The sequence below is a fragment of the Meleagris gallopavo genome, chromosome 3 (genome assembly GCF_905368555.1).
Source record: "Meleagris gallopavo chromosome 3, MGAL_WU_HG_1.1, whole genome shotgun sequence".
Classification (NCBI taxonomy): domain Eukaryota; kingdom Metazoa; phylum Chordata; class Aves; order Galliformes; family Phasianidae; genus Meleagris; species Meleagris gallopavo.
This window is the reverse complement of record NC_139406.1, coordinates 24,786,390-24,807,957: the sequence shown is the minus strand read 5'-3', so window position 1 is coordinate 24,807,957 and position 21,568 is coordinate 24,786,390. Positions and strand designations below refer to the sequence as shown.

Below are 21,568 nucleotides of genomic sequence, written 5' to 3'. Positions count from 1 at the left end.
AAAATAAGCCTCCTTCCAAAAGGCTTGGCAGGAGGAGGGATGTTCAGACATACTGGCAAAGAACAAGAGCTTTTGTTTCTTTGTAGTTACACCAGCTCCACTGCGATTGTAATTTACCTTTTTTTTCTACATAATGAAACTTGGAGTTCATAAAAGATCAGGTTAAGGTAAGGAAACTGAAATTAGTGTTAACTGTGTAAGTCTATCATCATACTTTAAATAATACCAGAAGATATCAAATGGAGACCAAAACTACAACATCTACCTCTTATCTCCAATGGACATCCTCATTCAGAGAGAACAGTGTGTGCAGCAACCTTTTTAAACAAAATACAATTGGTCACTTTTATGTTTTGTATCAGATATACGTTCACAAAGACTTTAAAGGTTGTAGTTTTTGAAGTAGTACAATTACTATGCATGACAAAAGCATAAACGAAATATTTTGCATAAAAATATCAGCTGTGGACAGACAGTCTAATTAAAAAGACAATATGAAGTAGAGTAAGAAATGAATAGGAGCTATATTGCTAGTGCTAGTGTTATTCTGATAATCAATTCCTTCTGATACCAAGAAGAGTGTTATTAATAGGACTCTGTCAATAAGTGGGGAAAAAATCTCATATTATCTTAACAAAAACAGGAGTCAAAAAATAACAATTCAACCCAAAGCCTACTCCTATACTCCTCCATACATCATGTTCTTGCTGATTTCCTGCCCTTCCAACCTAAGACGTCAGTTTGGCCAACCAGTAGACATTGCTTGATTATGGACCAGTGACATCCAGATACCATGCACACTGCCTCTAAGAGTCTGGTCTGGGGCAAAAATGTGGTCTGTAGTCCAGATAGAACCACAGGTTCAGAGATTTCAAAACTCATTGGAGATTGACTGAAAGCATAGTGATCATTTTTTGCATCCAGGATAAAAATTGCTGCTTTTTAAAATCCAACCACTATTTTTGTAAAGCAATTTCTTTGCTGTTTTTCTTTCTTTTTGTTTGTTTGTTTTCTGTGGTTGTTGTTAATTTCATAAATCAGTTTTCTGAAATCAGAACAACAAAGCAAATATCTGCATGTATACCCAAAATATAATGAAAAAGAAAAAAAAAGGCAAATAGTTACAATCTGTCATCATGTTTACTCTCCCTGATTCTCCTTCTGACTTGTAATGCACCATTGTAAAATGGTGAGGTCACCAAAGCCAGGATTTGTGTATAGCATACCCACATTTAGATAATCTTTTTAAAGGTAAGCGGTGTCAGTGGTCTCTCTTGTAGGAGAAAAGCACAGAACAGCTCCAAAACACAGATGGACAATTTTGCTGCCTTTTTGCTGGTTCAGGAAGTTCCGAGTAGGAACTCAGGTTGGGTCAGTATTCACTATTGGTTTTCTCAACTATTCAAATTGTTAGGGTTTTTCTTTTTGTTAGAGAGGGAATAGGTGTGCTATCACTTGGGGCAAAAAGCACATGAATTGGAACAGCATTTGTAACCATTTGCTTTCAATCTGCTGCTGTGACCAAAAGAAATGCGAACTGGCAAAGTACTGCTATTAATATAATTCTATTTTGCAACAGCTGAGGAAATGACAAAATTAAAATAACTTCCAAATACTTGTATTGAACATTTAATGGCTGACGTTCCCAGGGTCAGCAGGCATGGAAATGAAATGGGGAATGTCTGGGCATTCTTCATAGCAGATTTCCAGGAAGAGCCTTCCAAATGACTAACTCAACAGGGTTTTTCTTCCTTGCTAGATGCAGTAAGAGCATCTAAAAACATTTTGAAGCTTTGGTTAAGGGCAAATATTTGGCAGAGATTGTTCTGACTTCTCTGGGAGTGAGAACAGGTTGTATCATTTCTTAGTTGATGCTACCAAAAGTCTTTTAAGGTATGAAGTGCCTTCATTTTCTTAAACACCAGTAAGATTTGCAATTAGGGGGAAATTATAGGTACAGTAAATAAATAGAGCACAAAGCTTCCACTGTATTCAGTGACAACTTGAAGTACATTGCAAGTCTTAAAAGTGACACAGTGTGAGAAAGTACCTTCTAAGATTGAAGCAATTACATTCTGCTTGGAATTCTTTATGAAGAAACTGACAAAACAAAATTCAAATGCATTCTGCATATAGCAGAAATGACAGAAGAAAACAGGATGGAAAGACTTAAAGGGTGGCAAAATACTCTTTGGATTTGTTAGCTGGGATGCTAAAAGCAAACGAGAATTTGCTCATCTAATTTAAAATGATATCTTTCCTTTCAGTTTTAGCATTCGTATCACTTATTCAAAAATACAGATAAATAACATATAGCCTATGTTCAATAACTATGCTACATCAAAAGTACAGTTGTTTGTTGTTCTTTTTTTTTTTTTTAATCTATTTAAGAGAACCACAATACAGGTTACCACTGAGACTTCATTGTCATCCATAAATATCATGCCTTAGGAAACCACAGAAGAGTTGATATCTCTGTGCCATTTTACACAGCGGTTAACACAACAGGACTCTGGTTTGGCTTGGATCTATCACCAGGTGTTACTGTTATATATACATAACAAAAATTATAACAGTCCATATGTTTGATAGAAAGTTACACACTGTGATTATCTGGGAACGTTGTTAAAGATAAACTCTTCAAATGTGGTGAGAAAAAGCCATAGGTGTTCTGATAATAAGGATATATAGAGAGATATGAGAGTTCTACACCTCCACCAGGATCTAGGAATGAAATGTCTAACTAAATCTAGCTAAAATGTCCTTTAGGGTACATCTGGCTCCTCAGAAATTAACTATCTGACAAACATATGTCTTTTCTTGGTATTTAGTTTCTCCTTTGTCTTTCAGCTCCCTTCCCCATAGCTGAAAATAGAGCGTTGAAGGAATGAACAAGTCCTACTCATTCGTTTGGGTTTTTTTTAGTGAGATTATAAATGAAAACACATTTGACTAAGTCCTGTGGAAAATGTAATTTGTTATGTCACAGCAATTGCTCAGCATGTGTGCAGCTGGGTTTGATGATACCAGACCCTGTTTGTTATAAGATCAATAGCAATTGCCTCAAGAAAAGAAGGATAGATGAAGAAAGGCTGACGGCTTGCAGGCTCAAACTAGTTTGGGTCATCAGGAGCTAAAAGGGAAATGTTTTAACTTGCGAATGAATTACTCTCTCAACACAAGGACCAAGAAGCGGAGGCCAAATGCACTTCTCCTGCCTCATTTCAAAAACTTCCTATGTCTTTTATCAAAGTCTTTTTGATTACTACAGAAAGAGAAGGGGAAAATATTGTGCTATGTATATATAGATCACTTAAAACACTTCTAAAAAGAATGAGAGAGTAAGCGGTATTAAATACAGTATCTGCAATAGAGCTTGCCATAGGCCAGCTTAAATTCCACCATTTAAATGAAGCAGTACACCACTTCTGAAAATCTATCAATGTCCCATTTGTTTGTGTTAGTTCAAGTCAAGATGATCTAATTAGAAATGGTTTATCTTGGAAAAATCCAAAAGCCTTGCACAAGCACCTGGGCCAAAGCAGGAGAATTTTTATTCCTCCAAATACTCATTACTGCCAGCTTAATGCTTGAAGTGTAGCAGAAGTACTACAATTCCAATGCAAACAAAGCTGATTTACTTGAGATCCTATCGAGGTGTCAGCCACTACTGCTGGACCGAGAGCTCTGACTGCTCCATTGCTCCCCAAAATCACTTTCCTCTAAACAGCGAGTGAATAAGAATGCAACAGACTGCAAGTATTAATTACAGAGCTCAAAATTAAAGAAGAATCATAACTCTTTGCAAATCTTCCCCAATGTCTTCTCCTGATTTTGCCCTATAGCTGCTGGAGGGGCTGCAGATGGGCTGTAGACTAAGCTCAGCTCAGCTCCACAGTAGAAAGACAAGAACAAAAAAAGAAAATAAAAAATCCTTTGCAGTGTATGTTCACTGGTGTGAGTATTCGCTTCTATTTAGTGTTTAGGGATGAAGGATTACTTGGTAAGAAGGAAAAAGAAAGAGGAGCAGAGATTAAAAGCAAGCAGATAAAGAAAAGCTTCAAGATACAAAAATAGCAAAAGGTAAGGAGAATGTGAAAAAACAAAAATATTATTTTTCACTGCAGAAACAAACACAGTAATAAAATATTTTATCAGTACCATGAAATCCACCTGTCTTTTCCTCAAAAATATTCAGTTAGCCCATTACTCAAAGCTCTCAGATTCTCTACTGTAAGAGACAAAACTTTAGGGCAACAGACCATGTAGTTAATGTGTCCTGCCTCTGGGGCTCACCAGTATCAAATGCTTAAGGAAGAGTTTAAGAAGTCAAACATACAGCTAGCCTCCAGTGATTTATGATTTATAGATATCCAAAAATAAAGGATCTTATCATGTTTATACATGGATAGGCCTCCATTTCCCTCATTTATTTATTCACTGGATTTGAGCATCCACAGCATCCTAGGTAAAGAATGTGCCAGTTGAGGATGATTTTGAGAACACACATTTTGTTTTGAACACATTCCCACTTACTCTGCAAAGTAATGGAAAGAGACATGGAAAGGAAAATGGTACCATGATATCATTATGAACATAATGATACCATACTGATACCATTAGCAACAATGAGGTTATGCCATGGGATGATGTAGAACTCTGAGAGAGGCAAGGCTAATTGGATCATTTGTGACATTTCAGGAAGTTCTACAGGTTCAGGAGTACATCTGAAATGTTTGAATACCAACACACACAGTATGAGGAACAAATGGGATGAACTGGAAGATTTGGTCCTTTCCCAGACCTCTGATATCATTGGTATCAGGAGCTGTTGACTCCCTGGAGGGTGGAGAGGCCTTCCAGAGTGATTGGAACATCAAGAATAACCAACAGCCTGAAGTTCAACAAAGGAAAATGATGAGCCCTGCACCTGAGATGGAGCAATGCCAAACACAGGCACAGATGGGAGATGAGTGGCTGGAGTGCTACTCAGCAGGAAGGGATGTGGGGTGCTGGTGACAGTACCTCAGCTTGAACCAGCAGTGTGTCCTGGTAGCCAAGAGGGCAAACTGCATTTTGGGATGCATTAAATACAGAGCAATCAGCCAGTCAAAAGAGGTGATCCTTCCTCTACACTTAGCATTACTGCAGCTTTACCTTGAATATTGTGTATAGTTCCTGATTCCATGATATAAAAAGTATATTAATATACTTTCAAAGCATCCAGAGAAAGGCAAGAAGAATTGTAAAAGAGCTGAAAGACATATCCTATGAGGAGAGGCTGAGGATATTTGGTCTGTCCAATCTGAAGAAGAGATGTCCAAGAGGCAACCTCACAGCTCTTTGCATCTCCCTGAGGTGGGGAAGCAGAGGGATGTGCCTCCCTCTTCTTCCGGGGAACAAACAGTGGGATACATGTGAATGGCACAAAGTTGCATTAAGGAAGGTTCAGGCTGGATATTAGGAAAAATTTCTTTATCATGGGGGTGATCATCATACACTAGAGTAGGCTTCCTAGAGTAGTGATTGAAGTTGCATGCCTGTCAGTGTTCAAGAGATGTTTGGACAATATCTTCAATAATGTTTTAACATTTGGTTAGCTCTGAAGTGGTCAGGCAAATGGTCTAGAATATCTCTGAAGATCTCTTCCAACTGAACAATTCGATTCTGTTCTATTCTGTTCTTTCACTTGTCACTGTATCAAAAGATTTGCCTTCTCCAGAGCTCACATGATACTTCAAATCTCAATTTTCTGTCTTCTCATCATCTTCTTTCAAGCCAAGAGCTGCAAAAAGCATTTTGATTCAGGTATACTGTGAATTTCTACTCTGCTAATTGCTAACGTTAAGTATTATTTTTGACCACCAGTAGGAATCAAGCTGATGTTTTCAAAGAGCTGCCACTTGCAACTCCAATATCTTCTTGTTGAATAACAACAAGAAGTTCAGAATCCACTACTACTTGTGCAAAGCTAGCCTTGTTTCATTTTATGAGCATCCCATTACAGTTATATAAGCAGAATTTCCTTCCCACTCTTACCATCCATTTATGCTACATTCTAAGGTCTTTCTGCAGAATTTGTAGATGCTCTTTATCTTTACCACCCAAGTCAGTAACTCAGTATAATCAGCATGTACCCAAATGCCTCTTGTTGTACATGAAGAATGACAGATGGATTTTCACCAGATTGTATTACACAATTAAAAAAAAATACTGAGGCAAAATGCAACAAAATGTTGTGCCTATTTCATCTCAATATCTGATCTTTGAGTTTGGAAAAAAAGAAAAAAGAAAAAAGAATAAAAAGTGTCATGTTTACAACTTCAAAGCAGAGGGTTTTGGTTTTCTACTGCTTGGATTATTTCCTTGAAGAACAGCATGACAGTTTAAGAGATTATCACCAATTAATTTAAAATGAGGTTACACCATTTTGAGGTGTAACCTTTGAGATCCAATAAATACTGAGAATACTTTTTTTATCTCAATCTTACGACCATAAAACCAAAATTAGTACTGGTGTTCAGGTGTTTTAAACAACGGTTAGACTGTGAGCCTGGTTATTTCTTGAGCTCTGTTGTGGTTACTGAGGAACTGAAGTACAATATCAGAGCAGTGCCTATGAAAACCACCAATTGTAAATGTAGAGCGCCAAACTAGTTCACAACTTCTATCAGGGCAACTTGTTTCAGCTTCCGGTTACAGTGATAACTGGCCACAAGTCTAGAGCATACAAGGAGTAGATGATTTAAGGCTTTTTTGGTCAACATATACTAAGATTCAAAGTTCACAAATTTTCCAAATAATGGTTGGCCAGCATTTCTCTATTCTTTTTATTTGTCATTTCAACCAAGAAAATAATGTTACATTTATGTAAGTATTCAATTTTCAAAAAACCTTCAGTGATAACTCAGATAAATTGAGAAAAGCTAACAACAGGGGTTATGATGAAGAAAAAAGTGGATGAAAACATAACTAATTTGTGGGAAACCTGGTTAAATTCTTTGTGTGAAAAGTCTCCTTGATTTCTGAATACACTGAAAAAATTGAAGAAACCTTTGCAATCAAAAACAGTAGCTTAAGATGTAAAAATGAGAAGAAAAGAGAATGCAGTTGAAAACAAAACAAAGCAGAAGAACAGTATTGATGTCATTTCACCTCATTCCTTCCCAATAATTCCTATTTTCAAGAATTCAATTAACACTGAATATTACACAGTGACAGGGTCATTGCCTCCAGCACATTATGGGCTCATAGCCATCTACATTTCCTCCCCCTTCATTCATAGATTTAAGAAAAAAGCTGAGCAGGTAGCTGCTCAAGAGGCAGAACGGAAGGAATACTGTACTCCAAGACTATATTTAACAAGTAGCCATAGGACAGGGCTAGACTTTAAAGAGAAGTTGTTTCCTTATATGTTTAATTCTATCTGACCTCTGTAGAAAAGCTTTGGATGACCAAGGTTACCTTCCTACTGTAAAAGCTCCATCAATTTATGCATTGCTCTTCCTGTACAAGGCCATTAGCACTGCCATTTTAGGCTAAAGAGATTTTTCTGCATAATGTCAGCAATATTTTCTACCCATGTAATATCAGGTCAATTCTGTAGTATTCAAAGATCTTCTATTATTTCCTCTTTGAAACAGTATTAAAACTGTGTATCTTACCCATCAAATATGCTACCAATGTTAATACAATAAAGCATTGAATGAGTTAAGTTATCCTGTTTAAGATGAAGGAAGCAAACTTTCATATGAAAAAAAATTAATCATATCCTGAAACAAAAGTAATGTAAGTGTTATACTCAAAATTCTCTTAGAGGTGTACACACCGTGTACATGGAGCTAAGCATTTATGGCGAGCCTAACTGGTATCTTAACAACCTAGTCAAAGTTATTAGTAGTCTAACCATAATAACACCAAAATTTACAGCTCAAAATGGGGGAAAAAAACTGACATACATTAATAAGGAGGGGTTTTTTTTGTTTGTTTGTTTGTTTTCGCATGCTTTTCACTGTGAATGTATATCTGCTCCTAAAAATTTCCACAGAGGGGGCATCACAGCCTTCATGTACTGCTACTTCTATCATTGCAATTTTTCTCCTCTTTTACTTAAATAGCCCTTGTAGCAATGCAAGTTGACATCTTCTTGTTCTGATTGCTGTGGAGAGCAGTTAATTTTCTCCATTTTTGCAGTCACTTGTAATGCTTAAGTAGACTATAATTGTACTTTTCCTTAGCCTTTTTCAGATGAAAATATCCTAATTTTATTATGATTTCTTCTGAAGTCACATTTCCTACACTTACAGCAGTTCATGTTACTTCCTTCCAAAGTCTCTCTTGGTCTCTTTTCACCAACAAATTCCATTATAAGAAGGATCATGGATGCTGCTACATTCCAGACCTTACCTAACACATTACATTCATCCTCATACATTCACCTAGGATGCTGCTCTGCCCTTGGGAATGCCTGGCCACCATCTCAAGCCCATATAGCTGAGACCAAGCTCTCAGCCTTCACCTCCCTCTCTGTCTGCCTACTCTCAAAATTCTCAGAGGTCTCTTCCCATCCTACCAGTAACAGACACTCACAGGCACAGCTTTAATTTAGCCTTTTAGTGAAGCCTGCAGAACCCTCCCTAAAATGAAGTCTTTTTTATCCATTCATGCTGTTAAAATTCTCGTTAAAGTTGGAGTTATTTTACAGATCACTTACTGTAGCATCTTGGCCCTGACAAAAGCATTTTTGCTGCAGACATATCTGTTTATACACTCCTGCCAAGACTGTCTTCAAAACTCAACACTTCGATTAGCTCACACAGCTCTTTGCATTTTTGACAGTTCCCTTCACAATAAACAAACACATGAAAAAATCACTTTTCAATAGCTGTCAAATCATTGACAACTATTCTCATTCTATGAATCATTTTTTTCATTTATTACCCAGGGAAAAATTTCAAGCTTTAATTAGTCCACATATTGCCCATCTGTCTATTTGATAAAAAATGCTTCTGTTCAAACCTACATGGAGCTCCATATAAACGTGCATAACTTCTCCATACCACTCTAAACTCACCTCTTTGCTATAATGTCTCAATATCCTCCCCAAAACCACTGATGATGATTCATCTTCTAGTGTGCAGTAGACAAGCCTATGTAACTGACATTGTCTCATAATCTTCTGGTATGCACTGGTTTGTCTTCACTTTTTTAGCCCTTTGTTATGATGGACAACGTTCTCTGTTACACATAGGGAGCTTTGTGCCTGTAAGTCCTGCAAGCAACAGTGATAACAAAAATTAATAGTTACATTGTATCCTATGGAAGCTGAACTGATCCAACCTAGTGAAAAAATTCTTCAGCTATGATCCTGCACAAACATCGTGGTTTAGAAAGTTTAGAAAAGCGTAAATCTCTGCCAACATTGCAACATATTTGTACTTATTAAAGTTTCAGAGGCAGTAGTCCTGCTAAAACCAGTATAATTACATGTAAGTGATGTTGGCAGACCACATAAAATGTCAGAGGGACAGAACCAGATGTTTCCTGGACTGCATGTTCTCAGTAATTTTTACACCATTACATTGCAAATAAAAGCAAAGTCCTTTTTAATGAAGTCAGTTTCTCCCTTTTTCCTGGAAGGACCACCTGTTTTCTGGTATTGCACAGAAACAAGTACATAAGTTACCAATCAAGTTTTCAATCACTCAGTCCTCCTAGGCAATTCTGTTATTCTGACATTGTCCATAATCTGTTAAAAATACCAGACTTTGTTTGCATTGTATTCCACACATTTCTTCACTACTAGAATTTAGAGTTAATATTGTAACTCATTTGTGGTGTCAGACCTTGTAACCTGAAGAGCCCAAATCTACTTACATAAATTTTCTTCCAACTTCTACCTCTCTAAAACTTCCTGAAAGAAGGTTGTGGCAAGGTGGGGGTTGGACTCTTCTCGCACATAACTAGTGATAGGACAATAGGGAATGGCCTCAAGTTGCATCAAGGGAGGTTCAGGTTGGACATTAGAAAATATTTCTTCTCTGAAACAGTAGTTAGGCATTGGAATGGGCTGCCCAGGGAGGTGGTAGAGTCATCGACCCTAGAGGTGTTCAAGAAACGTTTAGGTGTTCTACTAAGGGACATGGTTTAGTAGGGAAATGGTGGTGATAGGTGAATGGTTGGACTGGGTGATCTTGGAGATCTTTTCTAACCTTGGTGATTATACGATTCTATGATTCTACGATATATTTTGTACAAGGAATGGTTAAACTACTCATGCCATAGAATCACATTGTCACATTCACTGAAGATTTTTCTCTCAGTACTCCAAGTTCCCTACGCTTCCTTAAGCTTTTTTTCCTGCAGGAACCAAAGTAGCTTGAACTTGGTGTGCAAGTATTGAAAGTTCAAGCTTTTGTTTAAAATGCATTCTGTATCTTAGTCATCATCCCTGCCATGAAATTCAGCCTTCACAATCTCATATAACTTTCATTATCAATGCAGTTTTATTATTCCTCAGACTGTAATACTTATTTCTAAATATATGTAGGTCGCTCCAAAAGTAGTGTCTCCTATTTATTTATGTATGGAAACTACAACTGACACAAAGAGCACAAGAACACTACTTGATAGAGCAGATTCTCAGCTACAAAACACTATTTTTCAACATAGACATCACCATTAGGTATGCATTTTTGCCAGCCATTAACAAAAGCCTGCATGCCATGCTCATAAAAATCTGTACCAGTAGGGGTGATCCACTGTTGCTGCCACCAGTACTGACACGCAACACCCACCATTTCACTGTGCTCACGTCCATTTTTTGGTCTCCAGAAAACTTCCACAATTGTTGATGAACACTAATGGGTGTCATTATTTCCATGTGGAGGAATTCAGTGACACACCTTTGCTTCAGACACACTTCCATGTCAGGTGGCATTTTGTCAGACTGTCCCTCTGCTGCCATCTGGCACAGCAAGAAAATATAATGGATTGGTGTGAGACTTCTACTGACATATCACCAGCATCTGCCTCTGACATCATGGGCCAAGATAACAAAATGGAAGGCATTACTTTCAGAGCAGTTTTCATATATAGATTCCCCTACAGTTGTTCATACAGTGACATAACTCTGATACTTATTTATCTAAGTCTTTGAATTCCTAGAAACATATATATACATATATCCTTTACTAATAACAAATGTACATTGGACATGACGAATCCCAGAGAGGAATAATAGTGATTAGGAAAGAAAAAAGAAAAAGAAAAAAAAAGTAAAAATAAGCCATTGAGGATCTAGGAAGCATGGTTTCTCCTGTAAATATTATCACTTAAACATACACACTTTTTAGGACCTTTACTGTCTCAGCTTTAAGGAAGAACCTACTCTTCCTGAATAAGGTGGGATATACAAGCCCAACTCATTATATATCTTGGGTAAGTCAGATGGAAGCTGGCAAACATCATCCCAGTACGCAAGAAGGGCAAGAAAGAAGACCATGTAATTATGGCGCTGTCAGTCTCACTTCATCGCCTCATAAAATTATGGAGAAGATTATTCTGAGGAGTATTGAAAAACGCCTGGAAGTGAATGCAGTCATTGATCACAGACAACAAAGATTTGAAAGGGGAAAGTCCTGTTTTATGAGCTTAATCTCCTTTTATGACAAGGTTACCCACGTGGCTGACCAAAGTAAGGTAGCTGATATAATCATTTTGGATTTCAGGAAAGCTTTCTATTTCTCAGAGTATCCTTCTGGACTAAGAAGTCCAGCATACAGCTAAACAAATACATAATACAATGGGTGACTAACTAATTACAGGGTCAGGTTCAAAGGAAGTTACATCAGGGGTTACATCAGTGATGGAAGAACATCAGGCTGGCAGCTAGGAACTACTACCAGGGTTTCTCGGGGCTCCATTTTAGGGCCAGTTCTCTCTAACGTTTTCATCAATAACTTGTATGTGGTATGTGAAAGTATACTAAGTAAGTTTGCAGATGGCACTAAATTGCGAGGAGCTGTTGGATCACTTGAGGGTTGAGAGGCTTTGCATCTCAACAAATTTAAGGCTGGGCAATCACCATCTATATGAAGTTTAACAAGTAAGTGATGGATTCTGCACCTGGGACAGTGCAGCCCTGAATCTCTCTACAGACTGAGGGATGAGAGGCTGGAGAGCTGCTCTGCTGAAAGGGACATGGGGTTCTGGCTGATGATGAGTTGTATATGAGGCAGCAGAAGAAAATTTTCTTCTACACTCTAATAAACTTACTTTGGATAGTACTGAAGAGAATACGATTTTCACCAGCAAAAAATTAACTACAATAATTCCTAGAATTGTGTTTTCTGGTGCCTGTTTTAGTGTTGCACTGCTGTATATGGAGATAAAGATATTATATTTAGGGATTAGGATAACCTTAAAAACTAAGCTGACTGGTGAATTAGCATCACTCATGTCCCTTTCAAAACGGCACTTTGAGCTCTATTCTCAGTCAGAAAGCATAGCCAAACAGAAAAATCAAGACAGGCAATCAGAAGACAAGGGCAAAAATGTTTAAATCCTTTATGTTTCTTTGCCTCAGCAATGGATACTCAGCACTAAGAACAAAGCTGATTCAATTCCTTACTATTACTGTCGTGAGACCTACATATTACTGACAGTAAGAGACAGATCACAGAAGATAGAGATAGAAAAGACACAAGTTCTTACTTTTTGCTTTCAAAGGGCAATCTCATTTTGTGTTGAGTGTTGATATTTCCTTCTCCTTGGAAGAGGTTTACTGACAGATGGAGCAACTGGTCGTTTTTTCTTAAAACAATATAGACAAAAATTGTGTTCTAGGAGGAGCATAAGTCTCACGTTTTGAATGCAACTTCTCAAATCACTGAGATGTAAAATCTGCTAAGAAGATATTTCCATGGAATTTTTTTAAAAAAAAAGAAATCAGAATAAAAAATGGCACGTTTTATAAGGAATTACTGCCTACTGGCTCTTAAAGCAGAAGTTAGAGAATGAGCTACAGGCTAGCAGACTGTCAGAGGCTAAAAGAGGGAGTTAGATGTTGGCATTCTTTCTTTTATGCTCTTATTTTTTGGTCACACACTTTGGCCAAACAACAGTACAAAGATATATACACAGGCCTGTGTGTAGCTAGAGTGGTTTCCACACAAAACAAGCTCTTAAAGAAGAACCACATATTCTGGATCATAAAAACAAAGGTCAAAAAATGTCCTTCTGCAAAGTTAATAGCATCTGTTCAGAGAGCAGGAGGTTTAAAGCTTGGATACTTTTTCTATATTACTGAGTTCAGCACTAACAGCTCTGTTACTGAGCCAATTTTCTTTTGATATCGAATTGGCCAGTACAGATTGCTGGGTTGTTGGGTTTTGTTGTTGGATTTTAGTTTGGAGGTTTTTGTTGTTACTTTGGGGTTTTGTTTGGTTTGCTTGTTCTTGTTTTGTCTGTATGTTTTCTGTTTTTTAATCTGGACAAATACTTGTTCAAGTGAAGAAGTTTTTATAGTTGAAGTATCTGCACTGGATGGATTTAAGAATTAGATCCACCTGCCATTTTTACAGAGTTATATATAAAGACTGTCTAATTTCTGGAATGTATATCACACAAGACATTCAGTAGAAAAGGTAGAAGAGAGCTGAATTATCTTTTTGATGAACATATGTTTCACTAGCTGTTTAGAAAGGTAAGCATATACACAAATGATTGTGTATATTCTCTTTTGATTAAACCTATCCCACTTCCCACACATTCAAAAATATTTAGAAAGAATGAATAAACTCCACTGTAAGCTAGGTGGTGTAAGAAGCAAGGTATGGTAATGGAATGAAGTATAGGAAAATGATTGGATGATCTTCCAGATCCAGTAAGTGGTGCCTGTGGAAGACATTCTTCTCTCCCATACTTGTCACCAAAACTTATGTCAGCTCCTCTGCTGGTGGTGTAGCTTCTACATACTGTGTTTTTATTGTTTACATCAGCTCAAATGACTTTATATTGAAGCAGACGATCCATTCCACTGTTCCTGTTGCAGCAGTAACAAGAAGCAGGTGCTGGAATCATATAGTAAATTGTCAGACACCTTTCTTCAGTTTAAGTTTTAAAACTTTGTTAGATGTGGAAATTCTAAATTCTATCATTATAATTGTTACCGTCCTACTTGAAGGTTAGGAAAAGGAAGGAGGTTTGATTATTATAAGACCCTGCTAAACCTGAGCAATAAGTTATCTTCCTCATGCCTCATCCTCCAGCTCAATTCTGATGTTTGGCAAGGCACAGACTCCACCGATTCTTTGTCCCACTCCACAGTTTCCCATTTGCCTGCCTATGGACAAGAATTCAGTATCAGGCACTTCTGTGTTATTCTAGCCAAGGATGTATGTCCAAGCCATAAGACTAAAATGCCTAACAAAGCATGTGAGTGAGAGTAAGGGGCTGCTCCCAGGCAAACAACATTTCTCATTTTTTATCTAAATAAGAACATCAAGTACACTAGTCGGTTTTGGCTAAGTTTCTTTGAAATGTATTCAATGACCCAGAACAGATCTCCAATGCTTGGACCACCTCCATCTTTCTTACTTGCCCAAATAAGCAATGGAAACAATTTGTGCAGCCAATGGAGGAATTTCAAACCTCAGTTCATACTGTATCAAATGCCTTATAAAAGAGGGGGGATTTTTCTTAAACTTGAAAAATTTGTGTTTTACTTTCTACAGCCTGTTTTGTTTCTGTAAATATCACACAACGGACTTACAAATGAGGACATTTAATTGTTAAGTTATGCTTCACTGAATCAAAACCATAGGACTTTTATTTTGCTGTGAATTTATTGCATATTTTATTCCTACTCAAGTAGTGGAACAGGCTTCTTGTTTTTGCTTTACAGAAAGAAAAAACATTTATTCCTTCATATAAATGTTTGTGTCTTTTTACCTGTTTGTGTACAACTGAATCAGTTTGGAAAAAATCATTTAATCTCCTCTCTTAACCAAGCTTACACAAACACAATGCAATGCTAGCAACTGACTCCAACAACAGGGTCTTCTCCATTTGCACGGGATGAAGGTCAGCAACAGGAACTGAAATGCTTAAACTGAGGTCAACATCTGGTCTGCGCCTTTAAGAACCTGGTCTCAAGTGTCATTTCTGAAGCAGTTCTGACGAAAGTTTGCTTGTGTCTGCAGCTGCAGCCAGACAGCATGCAGGATAGCTTGCCAGCATGTTGCTGACCCTCCATTAGCTACAAATTCTTTCTGTTGTGCAAATGAGGCCTTAAACAAAGACAAGATCCCAAAGAGCTTCAGTGCATTTCATTGGCATCTCACTCCAGGGGAGCAAGTTCCTCTGAGGTAAATCTTCATTTCACAGGACTTTATACAGTCCAGATGAGTATTAATAGCCAAATTGCAGACGGGTCATCACTTCCCCTTCCCTTTTTGTGCTGCCTGAGCAAGGCTGGAGAAGATATTTGCTGCTATGCTGGGATAATGAGCTGTCTCAATCCTGTTGTGGCTCTTCTTCACTGATCCTGCCACAGGTGCTGCATGACTCTCATAATTTTTAACAGGACAGACTACGTATTAATCTAGAGTTCAAACAGAAGGACTCCTTCACAACTTCGTTCAAAAGAGGCATTTAATCTCCCTTCAGGACAAATACAATAGCGTGATTCAAGTTGGAAAAGGTGGCAGAAGAAAATGTTTGATGTACTGCATTTACTTCAAATGCAGGCTGGATTTTTCAAAGGCCAGATCCCACTTTATGCAAGAGCTATTGATTAAGAATTAGCCAACAGAGATCTTTAACAGAGGCACTGGTATAGTATTGTCCTTCACAGAAGGGATTTTCTATAAAGGTTCACATCTATATTCAAATTATACCGTTTTTCTTGTCTAGAAAAGAAGACAACATAGTAAGCCACATACTCATCTATTTTTTCATGCTCTATCCAAAGGTGAAATGGACTGCATCACAAAAATGTCTGTAGCAGAAACTATGGAGGATCTAGGTGAAGTAAAGACTGACATATGACCCTTTGTCAATAGAGCATTCTGCTGCTAGTACACCTGACAGCTGCAAATTGTGAAAGCAATTCCTAGTACCATTTCTAGATGAACAATCTAATCATCTGCTTCAAGTGGGCTTTCCTCTGCTCTGATGATATACTTCTCCATATATGAAAATGGACACTTACCTGTAACTTAAGTAATGGATGTCTCAAACAGGCATTACAAGGGATGTTATTCAGCCCATATTGTTATGGGAATGCTCTCTCTAAATAGCATTGAATTCACATCATAACATTCCACAGCAGGATATGACAAATGCAGCCTTCTCATGCATCTCAATATCTTCTGCACTGATTCCCCTAAGAGCAACCTCTTGTACATCAAACAGCCAGAAATGCACGTAATATATTTCTGAAACATGATTGTTCTTGCTACAGTGCTCAACATAGCAATTAACTACAACAGCTCTGGAGCAACACATACAACAGGATTTCAACCTTGCTGTCAGTAAGCTACAATTCATATCCTGCCTCCTATCCCTTCATCACTTTTATTCAATTTCCAGCAAAATAAAAGGATCAGAAACCACCAAAGCAAAGGGCAACAAATCCATCATTCTATAGTATATAGAGCAAAAATAAGTTTCCTATATGCTGTTAAAAAAGACAGACAGTAATCTACAGTACAAAGGCTACAGGACATATAATCATAGAATATCCTAAGTTGGAAGGGACTTATAAGTATCACCAAGTCAAAATTCTGTTTCTACACAGTACCACCCAAAAATTAGACTATATGACTAAGAGTATTTTCCAGATGCTTCTTGAACTCTGGCTGCTTGGGGTTATGACCACTACTCCCAGTGTCCAACCACTCTCTGGTGAAGAATTTGTTTCTAACCCCTAACCTGACCCTCCCCTGATGCAGCTCCATGCTGCTCCCTTGGGTCCTGTCACTGTCACCAGAGAAAGGAAATCACTACGTGGATATGACATATCCAATATGACATGGATGCCAGAGCAAGTAAGGACAGAGCACTGCTAAAGTCTTGAAGAACAGAAAATAAGTTTGGGCTTGTTTGTGTGGGATATATGCCTACCCAAGTCTCATTTCATACTGTAAAGAGATAACAAATGAGGTACAGAGATAACTACCAAGCAGTTTATCATAAACTTAACATCCTAAGGCATTTTATTTTGTGCCATGTGATATACCAACCAAGGGACCAGTGCTACACAGTATTATTTTGTACATACTTTACTGCTCAAAAAACCTTGACTGAGAAATATCTATCAAGAAACAGATTGCTAGTAATGTCTAGAAACCATAGGCAGCTTTCCTTCTCTAAGGGGATTTCCAGCAAGAACTGCAGTACTATCTTGCCTTACCAGAAGTCTGAACTACTATAATACGCTCAGGTGAAACAAAAATCAGCAGAAAGATGAACAAAATATATGTTTATGTGGCATAGCTTAGATCAGTGTATGTGTGCTTTTCCATTATTGCCAGCTCCTTTAGCCCATGCTTCAGCTGATCAGATTTCACTGGGGCAAGGCAGCAAGTTTTGGCTGGATAACAATAGTGTTCATGGGGAAAGTTGCTACAGATCATATATGCTGAGAGCACACAAAATGAAAAAGTGGTCAACCATAAAGAGCAAACTAGACTGCGTGCTCAAATATTTGAACAAGCTGTCCAATAAAAATATACTAGCCATCAGGCTAAGGAGAGACATCCAACCATTCTCATGGGAGACAGGACAAAAAGTTCAAGTGTAGGGTCAGGGGTCCTACTATGCCTAAAAGGCAGATAAAGGGAAAAGCAATTATTAGTTGCAAGGTGAAGTTACTGAAGTTACAGCTGTGGGTTTAGCCACACTAGTATTCAGACAATTAATCAACTGTTAATATTTGTATTTTAAAAACAGCTTTGAGAATTGAATATGATCAAGAAAAGAACCTCAACAATGAGTAGAAAGGGGTGAAAAATGTTCATAGATAATTCAGACTGTCACTACATCATGGGAGAAAAATAAAAGGTGACTTGCTCACAGTAAAACTACCTTTATTGAGGGGAAAAAAAAAAAAGTGAATATTAATGGACCACTGAAACCAAAAGGAAACAGTGTGTACTAGTGATCCGAATCTTACATCAGAAAAATTGGAAACAGAACACACAGAAGGTGAGCCCAATGAAGTGGAGCCTATTCCAGTGCTTAACAACCCTTTCTGTAAAGAATTTTTTCCTGATAACCAACGTAAACTTCCCCTGGTGCAACTTGAGGCCTCGTCCTATCACCTGTCACCAGTGAGAAGAGACCAAGCCCGCTCTTGCTGTAAGCACTTTTCAGATATTGGAAGAGAGCAATAAGGTCTCTCCCTTTTCCCCAGACTAAACAGCTCCAGTTCCTTCAGTCGCTCCTCGTAGGACATATTCTCCAAGCCCTACACAAGCCTTGTTGCCCTTCTTTGGACCTGCTCCCACACCCCAATGTCCTTTCTGTATTGAAATGCCCAAAACTGAACACAGTACACGAGGTGGGGCCTCACCAGTACCGAGTACAGGGGCAGGAGCCTCCATAATCAAATCTTTTAAGTTTACCAGTGATTTGATGAGTCTGTCCAGAGAGACATATCACCATAAAATCTGCTCGTCTGCTAGCTTCAGTTACTTAGTCCTAGTATATATTCTTTGTTTCAAGACTTCTGGACGTGCTAAACAGTTAACTTTTCCCATTCCAGATCCTATTCATTGATTTGGGTAAGATATCATTCATTTACATTTCCTTCCCTGCAGAAATATGATCTCCCCCAAAGATGATGTGTATTAAAGGATGCTAATAGTGTTTCCTACTCCAACTGAGCAACTCGAGTATCAATACTGTTTTTTATTCTTCTACACACCTCTTGGTGTCACATGTGAAAGGCTTTCACCATGTATGATATACAGAAAATATCTCTTTTTCATAGCATTTTGCAAGTATTTCATGTACCTCTTGAATATTATGATCAATGCCACTTACACTCAGATTCTTGTGTAGAAAATCAGTATAATCTCTGCCTGGTTTTAAGGACACCTCACATTAAATCCATACACTTAGGAATAATTTATCTTTCAGTCACTTAATCCTACATTCAGATTTATATGATGTTCTAGGAAAGAAAGATAATCCTGATTTCCAAATACACAGAGCTATGAACCTTTGATCCCCCAATTGCAATCATTCATGCAGTACTAAGGAAAGAGGTAATATAACTTAGAGATACTGCAGTTTAATGAATATGCTTTCACATTTTCTAAGCATTGCTGCTTTCCATTCTCATCATCTGAGCGGATCCAGAGTTAGAAGAAACTAAGAAATTATGGTATCTGTATACAAATTTAGGAAAACACCTGAAAATCCAAGTTGACTGAAATTATTGAAAAATGTGTGAACAACAATGAGGCACACTAAGTGTGCTAATTATAAGAGAGAATATCTAAAAAAATCCAAGGTGTAGAAGTATAAAATGAGAGTTATGGTCAAAATGAACCTTCTGCCAATAGCTATTAAAAGCTGTGCCTGAAAATTTACAAACAACTCATCAAAAAGAAATTTATCAGAATTCATATATAGAATACCTAAAGTATTAACCTCCACATCCTTTTCTGACTCATTTTTATTTCAGGAATATTTTAATACATTTCAGTTATCTGCCGCTAATGTGATACCGCATGTTGGGGTTGGTTAAAACAATGTACCCCTTGTCCTGTCAGACAGGGTGATCTCATCCTCTTCAGTCCAAATACTGTTCTGCCTGTTACTATTCTAAAACTAAAAACCATCATGACAGTTTATAAGCGAGGGTATGCAAAATGTCTTGTTTGCCAGATGTAAGTGCAGGTATGCCTGAAGGTTTTCTAAATGTTATGGCAGAGCTTCATTATGTCTCTATTAAAAGGGGAAATAAAACATATAAGGGGCATATTTGAAAGCGATTCAAGAGATGAGAAGTTGTAGGAGTTTTTGGAAAGGAAGAACTTTCAAAGGTGTACATTGAACAGCTCAATGATGATAAAATAATTTCCACGCTGAACACTACTATGTGGCATCCAAGTTCCTTCTTATCCAGTGGAACCTGCAGCCATGCTAGGAAGGTGGGATTGGAGAGAAAAAAATCTACAAAGCAATGCATGTAGTATAGAGAGTTAAAGTTATGTGAAGCTTATGCTTGGCATATCCTCTTTCTGAGGCTTTGGTACCTAATTCCTTAAAACAGGAAAGAGTCTAATTTTTCTGAAGATCCTCACTTCAGAAAAGAAGCATCCAGCCATTTGTGATGAAGAACAGAAGGAGCAAGGCCCAGTATGGTCAACTCTGCTCGCTTCAACTCAGTAGCTAGAGCACTTACAGGAGATGTGGGTTTAAATCTCTACAGGATGAGGAAGCAAAGGAACCAAGGTTTTCAGTATGTTAGATAATCTCCCCAGATATCAGCTTACTGTTTAAAACAGGATACTTTCTTCATCTCCTTTTCTGCCTCCTTTATGTCACGATATAATAAGAGCTTTGCAGTGGGTTGGTTCAGCCAGCAGGACAATGTCTGAATGCAGGTGCTTCTAGGTCTTACATATCTAACCATTCAGCGCTGCTAACACACATACAGGTGAATACTCAAAAAACAATTTGAGTAGAAATATCCTTATGTGATGAAAATTTGAAATGTATTCAATCAAAATAAATCCTTATTTATATTTCCAGATTTTGCAGACTCTCCAAGTTTCTGGTTTGTTTGGCTGTGGGGCTTTTTGTTTGTTTATTTATTTTGTTTACCCTAAAATCTAGGGAAAGGAAAAGGGAGAATCTGAATGAAATAGTTCATAATTATGTTTGCCATTTCTATCTGTGTTGGGTTTCTAATTTGACTCATCAAATTAAATCATGATGTATTTCACTGCCAGGAGCACATAATGACAGTAGGTTTACATTCCTGAGTCCATTTCACTCTATTTCTTTCATAGCGTTCATGACTGTGAGTGACTAATTTTCTGAAGAGCAATTTTTCTTATGGAAGGCTGAAATAATTATATTACTCTGGTGATAACAGTGAGAAGTGCAATATAACCTGCTGAAGGGGAAAATCTTTAAATCGAAGCTTTCAAGAAACTATCCCAAACAACATCAGAATGAGTTTAAAAGAGGCAAGAATCTGTAAGCTAATCATTCAGGATTCAATTTTACTCTCACTATAGTAAATGAGAGCTTTGTTAGTACTCTTAATAGAGGAGGAGTAGCAGGTTAGGAAGAAAACTCTTCATAGAAATCATTCTTGAATCAGACACTCAGAAGAAACACACATCTTCTGAAATGTGGCCAGGAAGATGTCAGAAGAACCAATTCAGCAGCAGTCTCCAAGCTCCTTTTTGGATTCTTGTTCTCCATTCTCATTTCTTTAGCTGCTAGAAAGGTAGCTTAAAAGTTTCTTTAAATTTAGGCTACTAACCATAGTCAAAGAAACCAAATTCAGAGATTATATATTTCACCTTATAATCCAACTAGC

At 37.6% G+C, this 21,568-nt stretch overlaps 1 long non-coding RNA gene across 1 annotated transcript in view; it reads right to left on the bottom strand.

The window, feature by feature from the left end:
* Positions 1-8,943: 8,943 nt before the first annotated feature.
* LOC146544638 (uncharacterized) overlaps positions 8,944-21,568 on the bottom strand; it is a 57,482-nt gene continuing 44,857 nt past the window's right edge. Inside the window, exon 3 of the long non-coding RNA XR_014882177.1 lies at positions 8,944-9,271. This is a non-coding gene — a long non-coding RNA (uncharacterized LOC146544638). The remainder of the gene's footprint in view (positions 9,272-21,568) is intronic.